General features: G+C 48.7%; 1 protein-coding gene and 1 long non-coding RNA gene across 8 annotated transcripts in view; both read left to right on the plus strand.

Annotated features, from left to right (window-relative positions):
* The first annotated feature begins 4,120 nt into the window (after window positions 1-4,120).
* LOC135580723 (uncharacterized) lies at window positions 4,121-7,011 on the plus strand. Its single transcript, XR_010475733.1, has 2 exons — window positions 4,121-4,662; window positions 6,057-7,011. It is a non-coding gene; the product is annotated as an uncharacterized LOC135580723 (long non-coding RNA).
* A 1,208-nt stretch (window positions 7,012-8,219) lies between these two features.
* Window positions 8,220-15,753, plus strand: part of NEXMIF (neurite extension and migration factor) — a 167,828-nt gene continuing 160,294 nt past the window's right edge. For 4 of the 7 annotated variants that reach the window (XR_010475729.1, XM_065078007.1, XM_065078000.1 and 1 more), the window contains exon 1: window positions 8,531-8,667. The gene's annotated coding sequence lies outside the window, so the exon portion shown is untranslated. Of the gene's footprint in view, window positions 8,668-15,753 lie in introns of all 7 variants that reach the window. The other 3 variants (XM_065078004.1, XM_065078002.1, XM_065078001.1) reach the window with 3 other exon arrangements.

Raw genomic sequence — 15,753 nt, forward strand, 5'->3', positions numbered from 1 at the left:
TATAATCTACAAACTAGTTAGGGAGAAGTATGATGTGAGCAGGGTGTGGTTACCTAAACCCTGGTGTTTTCATCAGCCAAAAACCACATTGTATGACTGGGAAATGCATATGTGAATTGTTTCGACGTGACTGAACCTTTCTGTGAGAGCTGCCTCAAGCCAACATCAATGTCTGCAGTCATGCTCTCCAGTCATACACATCTTGACACCAGTGTTTTTTTTCAAGAGAAGCAGGAACAATATAAGAAAATGATCACACAACTGAAAATATTTGTTTATCCTATAAAGAAGATCTGTAAAACCTTCCAAATCTAGATTTCAGTCTAGCTTCGTGTCTGTGGATCTCAGAATCTTGGGACTGTCATCACAAGAGCCACTATAAAAAGGTTGGAAAGGGAGACCTTGCCATGAGTCCTGTCGATAATTGCCTGGCTCCCTTGTGCCCTGTGCGGCAATTAACTTCCATACAAATGGAAAATGAAATTGCAACTTTGTGTGCCGTTGTCAAGAAGACACCCAAACTACAGGCGCTAGCAGAACTGCTGCCCTCGGCTTTGGAAGCAAAGCTTGCATTGTTCTCCCTGGAAACAATGGATCTGAAGATGTTCAGCTTTTTAAATGTAGCCTTCCAAGGTGTCTTGTGAAAGATGATGATCAAAGTGTTTACTCGGGTTTCTGCAGCTTTCAGTCTAAGAGACAGAGAAATCTCCTCACCTGAGACCTCCCGGGGCTTTCATGTGAAGCTTAAATTCAGACTGAGTTTAAACAGAGACCAAGCTGCCAGCAGATACGGGGCTCAAATCCAGGTGATGTGGTGCGTTGGGGAACGAACTGAATGGGCCTGCGCTGTTAGCATGGACTAAGAACTGAATAAATGTTTTCCTCATTTTTGACAGTTCTTACTCAAAATAGAGGCGAGAAGGGAAAAATAAATAAGCTTTACCAGCGCTATATTCTCTGGGCGGGAATGTATAGGTTACAGTGGAGACAGAGTGGGAGGTCTGGTCATGGGGCAGTCTGAGCCAAATTAACAGCGTATCTGTCAACGTGTCTTCTGGAAGGTCAAAAAAATCACTGTGAGATTATGAATTTTAAAGCCTTGGTTGTAATCACCACAAACCTGTCCTTTAATTTTAACTTTCATCTTAATTTTGGAGAAGATGATGAAGGGCAGGAGGTACATTTAATCTGTACTGTCGTGTTTCATTGTGGTTTTTTGAAAGTAATCATTTTGCCTTAAGAAAAAAGCTAAATTGGCTCGCACAGGTGTAGAGCTTTCCTTTTATTAATATTTAAATAAATAGGGGACTATCACTAAGCCACAATTAAGTATTTTTTTAATCAGTCTTTATTGGACTGGAAAACATTTATTTTGTTAGGAGGCTATAAAAAAATACAAGATTTATCCTTAAATTAATAAAAGTCTCTTGTGAAAATGCTGAAATTAAGTGGAATGTTTCCAGAAAAATCAAGCATTATTTTGATTTTTTTAAGTGTGTGTAAAATAATCCTGTCTTCCAAAAAGATGCTTGAAATTGTTTGGATGGAGTTGGCATCTGCCAGAGTAGAGTCACACATAAGATAACATGATTGACCATTTTTGGCATAGCATGGTCTAAATTGGCTCATCTGTTGGCTGTCAGTCTCTTCTGAATGAGATCCAGCTCTTTGTAGGCACGTTTCCATCTGGTTAAGTTTAGGACTCAAGCTGTTTATAAATTAAAAAAAAAGTATTTTGTACCAATAACAGTTTCTGGAAAAAGGTTTTTGCTTATGTTCCTAACGCATTTTGAAACTATTTGGTTTTTCTTTACTGGTGAAAATAACCTTCTAAAGACTGAAAGACGATGTGCCCGTGTATTACGGTAAGACCCTTGAAACATGCAAATAAAATGGAAAGATTTTTTTTTATACATACATCTTTATGCATATATTCATGCATATGATTCTATAATATGCTGTTCTTCTAAATTGGAAAATCAGACTTTAAGTCTGCTAATATTTTAACTATGTGCATTGGGAAAGTAGGATGGATACATGCTGTTACATTCTTATTGAGTCTTTCTAAGATTGGCCTTGCATTATTTTTATTCTGAATATTAGCCATCTGGCACTGTGTGCTGCAGTATTTAGTGCCACAAATAATAATGAAAAATATGGTAATATCTTGCGATACTTTAACGTAAAAATATAAGACAGAGGGTATAAAGCTTTGGGCGTATAATCATAAAGCTGCCAAAGCCTCTTGTTCCTTCTGCCCTTGTTTTCCGTCGATGAGTCTTTGATGGGAGACAGCAGTGGGAACAGGAAAGTCATTGGTTAATGCATGTTAATGAAACTGCGTTTCTTGTACTCAATGAACTACAGTCCTGAAGGACAGTGGGTAGGAAAATCTCCAAGGTGTATACCTTTGTGTTCAGGTAGTTGTGGCACATGCAAGACACACAAGAAAAAGGTGTTTGGCTTCAGATATACCGGAGAGGGCTCTGTCTTTTCCATGTTAGTCAAGACCCGTAGAAACACTTGAGCTAAACAAAATAGCTTTTTCCCTCGGTCTCTCCACATCAAGACCGTTGCATATTCAGCAAAACAGTTCTCACTGTAGTTAAGTTGCGTAATTAGATGGGGCTTCAATGAGGTGAGAGCTAAACTTCAGTGATTCTGTAGGCTGATGTGAATTGCAAGGTACCTCACAGGACGTGCCAAGCTTTCAGTGCTCCAGGAAAACAGTTTAACGATGTTTAGGTTCAAAGAAAGCAAGCATGTTCATGAAAATTCATTTTAGAGAATGCTTTTGCTGGAAAGATGAGTTTACCTATATGTATCTCTCAGAGGTTGGATTCATTTTTGAAGATTGGCCATTGGAACAGGCTGCCCAGGGCAGTGCTGGAGTCACCAGCCCTGGAGGGGTTTAAAAGGCGTGGAGATGAGGTTCTTAGGGACATGGTTTAGTGTGGCTTTGGCAGGGCCACGTTAATGGTTGGACTTGATGATCTTAAAGGTCGTTTCTAACCAAAATGATTCTATGATTCTATACTTGGAAGCAAGAGCATAAATCACAAGGTGCCTCCAGGCACAAGAAGCTTAATGTTTCTTAAAGAACCGAAATAATTTCTTAGAACACTACAAATAACAACTCAGCAATAAACAGGACTTTGTTCCGTTTTCATGTAACCCGGCCCAAACAGAGACAACAGCATAATATGAAAGATGGCGCTGCTAAAGAAAATTTGAGTTTACAGCTGTTAACAAAGAATCCTCACCAGCTCTTTTGACCCTGCCATCTTCATTCAGGAGTTGTAGGTGGCAGCCAGCTTGGCCAAAGCAGCAGCTATAATTGGACTACAGGACATCCAGAAGCTTCTGCTGTGTCTGTGCTGTTCATTAGTGCACATAGCAGGGGTGTCCCGCCTCGTCTGGGTCACGGCATGTACCTCCTATGAGCAGATCAAATCTATAATCCATCCACAACAGGTCTCGGTTTTTTTCCAGGCATGTGCTGGACCAAGACCTGAGCAGTAGGTGGGGTGTGCCCAGGGTGCGTGGGGCTCACTGCACACCCCAAAATGCTGGGCGGAAAGGGAGGAGCCTTCAACAGAGGGAGTCGTCACCATCCGTCCCGGGGTGTCCAACTCATGTTCACCAGGGGCCACATCAGCCTTGCCATTGCCTTCAAAGGGCTGAATGTAATTTTAGGACTGTATGAATGTAGTAGTTCCATGTCTCAGATGCTGTCATTCAGCATATCGGTCCCTCTTTCCTACTTCTCAGCTTTCTACTTTGACATACCCTGATCCTTTTGCCTTCTCCAGGTTTTGTTCTAACCTGTCCCCTGGCTCGCTGCAAATAACACCAGAGCATTCTGGAGCCTTTTGTGTTGTTGCTGGTTGTTTTTGTTTTTCTCTCTTTTTTTTTCTTCCCCCCCTGCCATTAATACAGTAGCCTCCCCTAAAGTGGCCAAGCTTGTTAGTCCTGCCAAGGAAATGAGAGAACACAGAGCCTTCTGTCCGCAGAGCATTCGTCTTGGCCAAAGCACAAATGTAAGCTTTTATTTCCTCCTGCTCAGAAGCCACCAATAATGAGGTGTTTGGCCATGGAAACATGGTAAGACAAATGCACAATTTAAATAAGGATTTACAATTTGAAATGTTGGGAGGAAGGTGGGGATAAATGGAGAAATATATATGGACTAATTTGAGAGATCGGAGCCTATTAGCACAGTTTTAATGTTGTATTGGGCCATGGGAGCCTGAGAGGCTGTAACCGATGGGAACTTCCTGACTTGAATAAGGGTTTTTTGCATTGTGAGAGAGTTGTAAGGGAGGGTTGTTGGTTTTTTTGTTTGTTTTGGGTGGAGAGGGTTGATCAGTAGAACAAGTAGCATATCAAGGAACGCAGAAGCCTGGAAAATTAACCTGGGACCCTCCTCACCTTCTTTCCTTCTGTAGCTCTGTCAGGCACACTGGAAATCTGTCCTGCCCAGAAAGTTCACCAACAGCCTTACGTTTCTTCTGAGCGTTTCTGAAACATCACCCGTCGGGGCAATGAGCAGGAATGGATGAAATAGCGGCACTGTTTCTCCAGCTACTCTTCCACAGCACTCTGGGAAGGGGATGCACAAAGACACGCGTGTCGAGGGGAGTCTTTCTGCAGCTGTTTTGGGTAGGGTTTTGATGTTTTTTTTGACAGAGCTCTAAGCCTTGCCAGGTGTGACAGGCAGGAAAGGAGAAATTCAGTATGTGGCAGTTCCTGATCCCAGCTTTGTTCCATCTATAGAAATTGCTTCAGCCTCAGTAAGAATGAGTCACTGTTTGCAGGCTCAGCATTATTTCCCACAGCACACAGGCAGTTTTGAGTCACAGATCAGGACCTAGGAAGGAAGGAAAGGAGGAGGAGATGGGGTGAGTCCCTCACCCACCCGAATCAGAGACTCAGCCAGATGGAGTGCCTCCTCTTCTGCCACCCTCTTGTTCAGAAGTTGGTCCTGAAAGCCCAACACAGTGGGGGAAGAAATCCTTTCCAGCTCTTTGTGGCAGGGTGGCATAGCAGGGTGATGTCTCCTCTTATGCTTCTGCCTTTTGCTCTGGGTTTTTAAGGTTTCACACTTACCCAAGAGCGGAGGATTTGAGATCTTTGAAAAAATCACATTTGTGTTGTAGTTGTGCCACAGGCAAACCAGAATCCTCCTGTGAACCTTTCTCTCCAATAGTGTTCAGCGGAGGGGCTGCGTATGGCAGAAACAAATAGGGCCATGCTGAATGAAGGATTTAACCCTTACTGGGTCTGCCTCAGTGAGGTTCCCAGGCATCCGGAAAAGAAGGAATAATCAGAAAACAGGCAGCTGGAGAAGTGGAAACCACCATGGCTTTGCCATCATCCAGATTCTGCTATTTTAGACTCTGACTCCTGCTTCCTAGACAGACAAGCAAGCGTAGGCTCCCAGCATAGATATGTGTCTGGGCACACGGATGCTGTGTGAAGACAGCTGGGAGGATGGGACAGATGTAAATGTCTGATCTGCTCCGTCTTACAGGTTGTAGCGAATGATGAGGATGCGCGTTGCAGCTGCACGGCGTTGGGGAGGTCGGGAGAGCAGCGAGGGTGCGCGGCGGGGCAGAGCTGCCGTCGCTGTCGCTCCTCGCGCAGGGTTTTGTTGATCTCTTCCTGCCGAAGGGAGTTTTCTTAGCACCTTGTTCTTGCACCTGTGAGTCTCTTTATTTGACAGTCTGGAAAATTAATACCCAGCCAAGGTGCATAGTGCACTTCCATCATGTCAGCGCACTTTTTACATCTGTTTGTGGCAGTACATAAAAAGATCACAGTGCACAGGCTGTTAGTTTTTAAGATTGCCCGAGATGCTGTGCAGAATTTTATGCTGCTGATCGATTAGTATTGTGGTAGTTCTGTAACTGAAGTACCTTAAATGAGTCGTGTGTGGGTAAGTAAAGGCGTTATATTGTATCACAGCTACAAGGATAATCTTTGAGCTTTATGTTTGCATTCTCTCTAAGAGACAGCATTTAAATAAATACCTGTGTTGTTGTCTTCTAAACTAGACCCAGGTGCCGTGCTTATTTAATTGAACGATCTTTGCATCTCCACGACGGCTCTCCCCGTGCTTACGTCTCAAGTCCCTGATTCCATTCTGCCGATGCTGCCCTCTCCTCTGCAGAGACATCGGGGGAGCTGGGCAGGTCTGACAAACTTGGTGTCCCGGTGCTTCTACTCACACACTTCTGACATTTTGAAAGCAGTTAATGAACGCCATCCAAATGTATGTTTATTTCACTGAGCGCTGCCAGGTGTACTGTTGCTGTCTAACCTGGCCCTGATTAATTACTCATTTATATTACTTGATTCTTCCTGTCAAGAAAATAATGGGGAGGGTGAAATAAAATGCAGCGTTTGTGTGCAAAGCTATAGGGAGGCAATTGTGTGATTTCCACAGCAACATGTTGATGCTGGAGAGGAAAATCATAACCGAGGATAGAACTGGGAGGTGCTACTGCGATGCTGATGACTCGCTCTGTGGCCTCAGCCACATCGCTTATTGCTCGCCTTGGTGTCTACATCAGGGTGTAACACTTCAGCTATGTGTCCTGGTGCAGTGGGAATGAATCATTCATTTGCGTGTGATGTATGGCATATCCTGGGTACCACAGCTAACGAAGAACAAATGAGATTAGTTGCTTATGTTGCAGTACTGAAAGTTGATGAGTAGTGTGTTCCAAATTCAGAGACCATTGCTTATGTTGCTGTGTGCTATCCTGGTTTATTATTGCATATACACGGGGCTCTCTGGTGCTGGGAGAACAAGGACTAAAGTGCTCGGTGTTTTAAGATTTTAGTCACGGTGTTATCAACTTTTTAGACTGTATGTGTTGTCTAGGATGAAAAGGGAGCAGAATTTAATGTACAACCAAGTGGTAACTTAAGCATAGGAACCTCTGTTAAATATCACACTGAATTTAATTAAACCGAAAGGCTAATACTCCTCTTGCATTTCTTCAATTGCAGTTAAAATACTTGTGTCTGGTTTGCTTTCTATTTTCAAAACAATTCTGTTGATTCAGAGGACACAATAACAAAACTTCCCTCCAGTCGCCTGTGTAATGACTGTGGACGTGGTGCATGTGTGCGGCTTGCAGTGCTGCAGCTGTCACGGAGAAATAGGGCTGCAATACTAAAAGCTATTGTGGGGGTCCTGCGAGAACGGCTGTATTTTGTAAGCTCGCGGGCTCTGTAGATCCAGGCCTGTCTTGCTGCCTTCTCTCACCCTCCTGTTCTGCAGAGGCAGTGTCTGGTGTGTCCCTGGCATCGCAGCAAGTCCTGAGCGCTCTTGAGAGCGGGCACACTCTTCCTTTTAACGAATATCTGAATTTAAAGCGTGGTTTTAGAAGCTGTTACTTATTAATAATGTGATAATGAAAATAAATCAGAAGCGCTGTTGCGACCTCTGACCCGATTTCCCATAGAATCATTGTGGTTGGAAGAGACCCTCAGCATCACCGAGTCTAACCATACCCGAACTCTGGCACTGACCCATGTCCCTAAGAGCCTCCTCTCCGTGTCTTTCAAACCCCTCCAGGGCTGGTGACTGCAGCACTGCCCTGGGCAGCCTGTTCCATGCCCGATCGCCCCTTCTGGGAAGAAATTTTTTCACTTGTGGCCTCTATTGCGCTTTAGGGAACTAAACCGGATCAAGACTGGGCTCGGGAGCGGGTGTCCCTTCTGGGCCGGGGTTCGGACACTCCGAGAGCAGCGCAGCCCCGGCCCTGCCGCCCGCTCCATTATAACCCCCGGTACGGCCTGGCCGGCCCTTCCCTCCCGGCCCCGAGCGGGGCGCGGGGACCCCTCGGCCTTGCCTTCCTTTCCGCCCATCTTCCCTCCGCAGCCCTGCCCAGGAGCGCCGCGATCCCTGCACGGCCGGCGCGCTGCCCGCACGCCGGTGATGCTGCCGGTGCGGGCCGGGCCGCGCTGCCGCCATCCCCCGGCCCGAGGCCGCGCTCCCCGGGCGGGGCGGGCGGCACCTGCCCCGGGCCCAGCGGCAGGTGAGGCCGCCCCGCCCCGCTCCGCCTCGCGGGGCTCCGGGGCCGCGGCCGCGCGCCCTTTATGCCCGGTGGCGGCGCGCGCTCCCGCCGAGCGGCGGGGCCGGTTGTGGGGGGGGGGGGGGGGTGTGTGGAAACGGGCGCCGGTCCCGCCGCTGAGGGAACAATGGCAGCGGCGGCGCTCCCCGGCACCTCCTGAATGGGCACGGGCGGCCGGGGTGGGGGAGGCGACGGCGAGGAGGGAGCGGCCGCGGCGGGGCGAGGCGGGAGCCGCCCCCCCTGCCTCCCTCAGCGGGGCGGGCTGCGCGCGGCGGGGGGCCCGGCCGGGCGGCGGCGGGCGCGGGGGCCGGGAGCGCTGGATCCGCTGGACCCGGGAGCGCTGGATCCGCCGCGGGCCCTGCGGCGGCGGCGGCGGCGGCGGGGGAGGGGCGGGGGCCGGCGCGCGGGAGGAGGGGCGGGGGCCGGCGCGCGCGGGGCGGGCGCGTCCACCTGCGCGCGCCGGGGCCCCGGGCGCATGGAGCAGCGCTGAGCGCCGCAGCCGCCGACACCGACACCGCCTGGCGGGCGGGGGGACCCGCTGGCCCCGCGCCGCCGCCTCCTCCGCGGGCCCGGCGCTGAGGTGAGTCCCGCCGCGGCGGCGCTTCCCCCCCGGGCCCCCACACACACCGCGGGGGAGGCGGCGTGAGGCGAGCGGGGGAGGCCGGGGCGGTGGGGCGCTGCTGATGCTGCTGGCAGCGCCGGCCTGCGCGGCGGTGCGGAGCGCGGAGGCCTGCGGGGAAGTTGCGCGGTGGCGGCGGAAGGAGCGGGGCGGCCGGTGTGTGTGTGTGGTGTGTGTGTGTGTGTGTGTGTGTGGTGTGTGCGCGCGCGGGGCCGGGGGGGCGGCCCGCGCGGGGATCCGCGTCCCCCCCGCGCAGGTGCCGCGCTGGGCGGGGGCGCCGCCCCGCAGGGCCCCGGGGGGAGCGCGTCCCCCCCGGCCGGTCCCGCCGCCCCCCACGCCCCGCCGGGGTTTATTTACAGCGGCGGCGGCCGCGGGGGCTGCACTTAGTTCAGCCTCGGCCAGAACAAAAAAATAATAAAGGAGAGGGGGATGGGATTTTTTTATTAAAAAAAAAAAGCCCGAACCATGGAAGTAACTGTCATTCCGCGTATTAAACTAGAAAACTGGCTAATCAAATAAAACTGGCTCATTGTCTGAAACTCTATCCCAGCGAAAAATGCGGCTGTGAATATAATTAACCATCTGTCTAGCGAGCGGCGGAGAATTGGGTTCGTGTGGTTTTTATTCCGGTCTCTTTAATTTCTGAGCCGCTGGTGCGTCCGTGCGGCGGTGGCAGCGGTAATGTGTTTTGCTTACTAAGTGTAAGATGTGACCTGTGTGTGTGTGCGTGGATGATGCTCAAATCGGGGGGGGGTATAATGAAATCTTCATCTCCGAAATGAACTGTGCTGCTCGTGAGCGATATGGTTTATGATGTATTAACCCAAACAAGCTGTAACGGGACCGGCCATGAAGGCAGCGGTGATGCGCTTTCTCTGGGCGATGCTCTCCGGTGTTTCACCTCCCGCTCGGAGCGAGCGCAGGGTGGGTGCATATTTGGGGAATTGGCGGCCGGGTGTCGTGGGTGGATGCGTGTGGCCGGAGGGGAGCGATGCGCCTGTGCGAGCCAGGGCCTGAATGAGCCTCTTGCGTGAAAACAAAACGGGTTTTGTTTCTTCAGCCTTCCCTGAGGTTTTCCCCTTGCTGGGCGGTTTGCTCGTCCCCTCTGCCCCGCGCCAGCCCCTTCGAAACCTCCGGGTAACCATCGACATCCTGGTCTTGCGGCGTGTGTTCTCGGGGTTGGAGGTACCTGCTGTTATCGCTGGAGCAGCGTGGTAATGCGGTAACCGCTGTGCCCACAGCAAGGAGTCTGCGGGAAAGTGCATCGTCTGTGAGCCTGTACACACGCTCGTGCTTGTCGGTTGGGGTTTCTTTCAGTTTAGGTAAGGGAAGAATACAGGAACTAAAATAATAATGGCAGTGCTCAGGCAGGTAGGATGCAATTTAAAGTCACTTCAGCTAACAGCCCATGCAAGGCTGCATCTTTGTACGGAATGTGAACTGTCCATACAGCAGCAGTCTTTAGCGAATCACTTTTTAAAAACAAATACTTGACAAAAGAGCCAGACCTGCTAAATGGATAACAATTATGTAAGCCCATAGTAGGTTTTGATGTATGTCAAGTCTGTTAAATAAATCAACCTGTTCAGTGAATAAGTCTGCCATGCACCAATGCTTTATTTATTTTTTTTGAGAGAGAATAAACCTGGCTGTATATTTCAGCTGTTTCTCCTGAGCATGTGAATCTTACTGCCGAGCCCCGTAGCTGCCAGCGACACCGAGCAACCCGTGGGGAGGACGGGGTGCAGGAGCACGGGGAGGGAGGGGGCACGCCACATCATGAGATGGATATTAAAAATACGCAAAGATGTGCATAAGGATTCCGAGTGATAAAATTCTCACTGATCCATGTCTTGATGGAGTATTTGCTTTGCAGTGGCAATGGCCCATACAAAGCTACATTGATTTAGCTCTCTCTGCTCATGATGGCAGTTCTGGTGAATAATTATTTTCCCAAAAGCCCTAACTGAGGGAAGAAAGAGAGTCCCTGCTTGGCCTACACAGTAGTACAGTATCTTTGAAAGCGCGTATCCGGCCGCAAATAAAGAGAGCCAGTTCAAGTGTTACTACACTCAGCAGAAATAAAAGAGAGGCAGAAAAGGGGGAGCAACTGGCCGGCTTCGCCATGCGCCTCGTCCCCCTTTCCCTCTGCACCTCACCTGGTGCTTTGCTTTGGGGAGCGGGGAGGGGGGCATTTTTGTGGCTTTGTTTTTCCTTTTTTGTGTGTGCTGTTGCCCTTTGGAGGCAAGGCTCCAGCAGCCTGCTTGAACATTGAGTTCGGAATGGTGAGGAATCTCTTTTAGATTTACAAAAACCCTAAAATAAAATTGTGGTCAGTGGGTTTTAACTTCTGTGGCTGGTGCAGGGACAGGGAGTATGTCTGTGTATGACAGTGTATGTCTGTGTAGGGCAGTGCTTTGGTGTCCTTCTCTTTTGAGATGGTCATGCCTCGTGGATGTTTTTATGATTGATGATGTGTGTATCTTTTTCCTGTCTATGGAAAGAAGCGTACAAAAAGACTTAACTGTGCTTGCAGGGCCGAGAAGGACGCAGGTGAGGCTTGGGGAGAAGGTGTTCCCAAACAAAGGGGCCTGACACCGGTTGGCGTCCCGGGTGTAGGATGCAACCATCGGTACAAGGTGCAGCAGCACTTCTCACGTAACAGACAGAGTAATAACAAACCAACTGCGCTGATTTCCCCAAGCGCAACAGCGAGAACCGTGCCCGTAAAGTTTATGCCCTGTCGCAAACAAAAAGCACCACTAGGAAATAATCTTTTCCTTGGACAGAATGCGGGGAGGAGAGTCCTGGGTGCTGCGGAGCTCACCCTGGCTCTTGCGTGGGGGCTGTGTGGACGCTGCCATAGTTGGGTTTGTGTCGGGCCCTGGCAGAGGTGGGTAGCCTTGCGTGTTAAGCACAGTAACATTGCTTTTGCTTCTCAGTAATGACAATTTTTGGTCTGTGAGGGAATTTAAAAATCAATATTTTGAGAACTGGGCACAAAATAATTTTTATATAATCCACCTGTTACATTCCAAGTCCCGTATTTTCACCTGGGAAGGGATTGCACTTTTTTATGCTAGATTTTTGTGTACTTTTAGCCTCGCTTGAGTTAGCTTTATAATCATTACCTTTGTATACAGTCAGGTGCTTGACGAGCCTGATTTTGTGGAAGCTGCCAGCAGTGAGTAAATGAGCCATGTGGCATAAAACCGAGTGAACCATATTTTGCTGGTTCCTATTTCTTCGCTCCTTCCTTCGAGTTGGTCGTACGCGCCCATGGTGTCACCTGTGCAGGGCTCCGGGCTGTTGTAGCACAGGGACCTGCCTGATTTCTGACCTGTCTGTGGTGTGGGAAGCTTGGGGAGGATCTCAGCCCTTTAATTTGAGGGCTCCTGGGTGCCATTACAAGGAAATATTAAATAATTCCCATGTGTTACATTGTTGCGCAGAAAGTTGTAAGTGCTGGAGGTGGGTGGTTGTGTTGAAATGTCTGGGTGTGGGTTTTGCCTGAAGGACACAGGGATTGAGGATAAACTGTCCTGCTGTCTGCTAGAGTGTTGGTACCGCCAGGTACTTGTGGACATGAGAAAAAATTGGGGGCGTTTGGTAAAGCTGAGCTGGAGCAAAGTTTGCGGGAGGAGCTGTCAGTTGTGCAAATCAGCGTTGAACCCTTATCCTCAGGAAAGTCATCTTAGGAACAGCGAGAGAGGGTGGCTTTAGTTCAGTAGGGCTTTGGACAGTAGTGCTGGGTGGATTTTGTTTGCGGTTCAGGGGAGTAGCACGTAATCTGTGTAATACTGCTTTTGTGTGCTTCTATTGCAAATTGATGTCTGGGGAATGACATGTAGCAAAGGCTCTAGACCAGCAGGTCTCTGATATTTTTGTAGCAATGTCTTTTTATTCAAAGCAGGTGTCATGGAGATCTTTCATCCCGGGATTTCTTTCATCCTTGGCGTTTGTTAGCTTGTGTTAAAACTTTAAATCTCGAGAATTTCTTGTGTACAGAAGGTGTTCTCATATTGCTTTTGCATGGGCTGAGCTGGATGATTATGCCATCTCCCCACAGTGATGTGTAAGAGCTGAATCTGTGTCTGCATTGCCACGTCAGCCCTGCCAATAACCCGGGGCTGTGACCCAGAGCCCCGTGTCGCAGGAGGGTCCGTGGTGGCTGTGGGAGGGCTGGCAGCGGCTGGCGAGGGGGGGCTGTCCCTGGCAAAGTTTCCTTCTGACCCCAAAGTATTCAGAAGGTGATTTACGCCTAGTGTTGTGAGCTCATATTTGCAGCCTTGTTTGGTTTTAAAACAAAGCTCTGGAAACACTTTAACAGAATCCCAGAGTGTCAGGGGTTGGAAGGGCCCTGGAAAGCTCATCCAGTGCAATCCCCCCATGGAGCAGGAACACCCAGATGAGGTTACACAGGAAGGTGTCCAGGCGGGTTGGAATGTCTGCACAGAAGGAGACTCCACAACCTCCCTGGGCAGCCTGGGCCAGGCTCTGGCACCCTCACCAGGAACAAGTTTCTTCTCATATTTAAGTGGAACCTCCTGTGTTCCAGTTTGTACCCATTACCCCTTGTCCTATCACTGGTTGTCACCGAGAAGAGCCTGGCTCCATCCTGTGACACTCGCCCTTTACATATTTATAAACATTAATGATTTACTACAAAACACCTGATTTGCTTCATTTATCCAAGCTCTTGTCTCGATAGTTTCCCATGATAGAAAATTCAGCTGCCTAGTTGTTTCCTTTCAGCGATCCCATATTTCTTTTGTTTTGTTTTGATTTGTTTGTGCTGTACCTTCAGAATATGGGTGAATGTGCCACTAGAAGGTTCTGATGGATCTTCTTGTCCAGATTTACCGCTGTTGCCCCTTGTGAGGGTAGGACCATAGGGTGCTGGACCAAAAGGCATTGCTTCTGCTTAGGCCCCAGTCGATTCATTTACCAAATCAGTTTTAACACCTTTCTGGATTGCTGTCATCATTGCTGTGATCATTGTCTCTGCAAATAGCTGCTGTTAAACTCTAGGCGTGAGACCAAGAGTGTCTCTGTCTTAAGAGTCTGGGAGAGCTGAGCTCAGACTTCTGGATGTCACCTTGCACAGCATTGCAACGTCAGTCTTCAGCGTGTCACTGAAGCCGGCAGGAACAGCAGTGACTATATGCTTGCTCTGGACACTGGTTAGGCTTTTTGCCAATCTATCAGCTTTCTCACCTTGCTTACGCAGAGCCTCTGTTACACAGAATGGCTCCTTATGCGTGGGTTGGTGGTTCACGTCGCGAAGGTCGTCGTTACTGCTTTGTGGTGCTCTCTGCTGTTGGCAGAAGCTGTTAGGTGCTCCTCCACCTTGGTCAGTTTGAATGGGGAGTGTTAGGATTGCTAAAAAAAAGCATAATAGTTGAGGCAATTTCTACAGCTCCCCTTCCTGGGGTGAGGAGCTTCCCATGCGCTAAAACCCAAGCGTTGCCACTGTGCGTGCCAAACCGGGGGGAAGGTGCTGTGAAACTGTTGTATTTTTGAGGGCCTTCAGACTCCCAGGTGGACGTTATGAGAAAAATCAGCTCTCGTGAATCTTGCAGGACGTGGTCAGAGTTTCAGGAGAGGCGGGACATGGCTCGGTGGACTGTAGGGTCCAGCTCGGCGTGGAGCGCTCCTGAGAAGCTGCCTGGTGGTTTCATTGCCAACGTGAGATCTGCAGGGCTAGCGCACAAACTCCCAGCTCGTTCTCAGTCCCGTTCTAGGTGAGGTCTGTGCCGTGCTCAGGAGTTGCCTTTGGAGCTCCATACTTAGGACAAAATCCAATTCCTTTCCTTGCACCTGGAAGGTTTTCAATTGTGAGTTATAGCACAGAAGAACCCCATGTAGAACGGACAAGCTCTGTGGATGGATTTTGTTTCCTGTACAATGCCCCAATGAATGATTTGAGTCTTTGATGGGGAAGAGAAGCGTAAGCCTTATGAAGGGCCTGTTTATTGGCATTAATTATGTTTTATTAGTTACAGCATCCTTAGTCCGTTGGCAGTAGAAGAGCCCAAAGTAAGAATATTAAATCTTCAGAAGTTTTTCAAAGCTTGCATTTTTCATAAGAAGCTTGTGAAGCTTCAAATCTAAAGCTTCCAAAGCCTTTTTTTTTATTCTTCAGAAGTGCCACTGAAGCTCTTTTTTTAATTTTTCGTATTTTAGCTGAAACTATAAGTTTTATACATCAAAAAAAAAAGTTCTTTCCCATCCATTGCCTTGGCTCCAATTTTCAGGTCTCTCGCTGGGTCAGCTGGATCCTCTGCAAGCACTGACTGTGCTCTGCAGACCAGGTGTGTACCCCTTGCTACCAACTTACTGCCATTTTTCCCTTCAGACTGTGGTTTTAGTGTGGCTGGTAGCAGGCTGAAGCACATACCGACGTGAAAGGTGCACTTGTTTGCAACCGGCCAGGTAGGACAATATGTGACCTTCACAGTTGTTGAATAACTTCAGCGAAACACTTAACTGCTTCACAGAAACAAGGGTTGTGGGTGGGATTTTAACAAGTATGAAGTGAATCTGGTGTCTGCTTGGCCAGCTAGGAGCACTTTTTCCCTGGAGCCTGCAAGGTGATGTTTTAATACTCTGAATATGAATTTAAGGTTCATGCTGGTATTCGGTGGCAATACAGATGGATGCTTGGTATTATTTCATATTGCTTCAGGGAATGGAGCAATTAGTACTTCTGATCCTCTCTGAACCTCAAGAGTACAGATGAAAACTGCCTTTTTTCAGATGGTCACTGTTCCCATTTGTGTGAAGAAAACTGTAGAGGAGGGGGATTCTTTTAGCTACAAAAAGTTGATGTGTTGGGTTTTTTTAAGTGTTTTGCTTATTTTGCTTGGACAGGTTTACTTGGTCAATAGCTGTGCCTTTCATGCGGAGGGATAGTTTTCAGAATTTTCAGGAAGATCAGAAGGGAAAGTCTGCTCCTGACCACAATTTTTCAGCTCATATTAAAGCAAACAAGCAAACGCGTATCTTCCTGACACCGCTGACTCTGTAGGGAGCAACACACAATAA

This window comes from Columba livia, chromosome 12 (genome assembly GCF_036013475.1).
Source record: "Columba livia isolate bColLiv1 breed racing homer chromosome 12, bColLiv1.pat.W.v2, whole genome shotgun sequence".
Classification (NCBI taxonomy): domain Eukaryota; kingdom Metazoa; phylum Chordata; class Aves; order Columbiformes; family Columbidae; genus Columba; species Columba livia.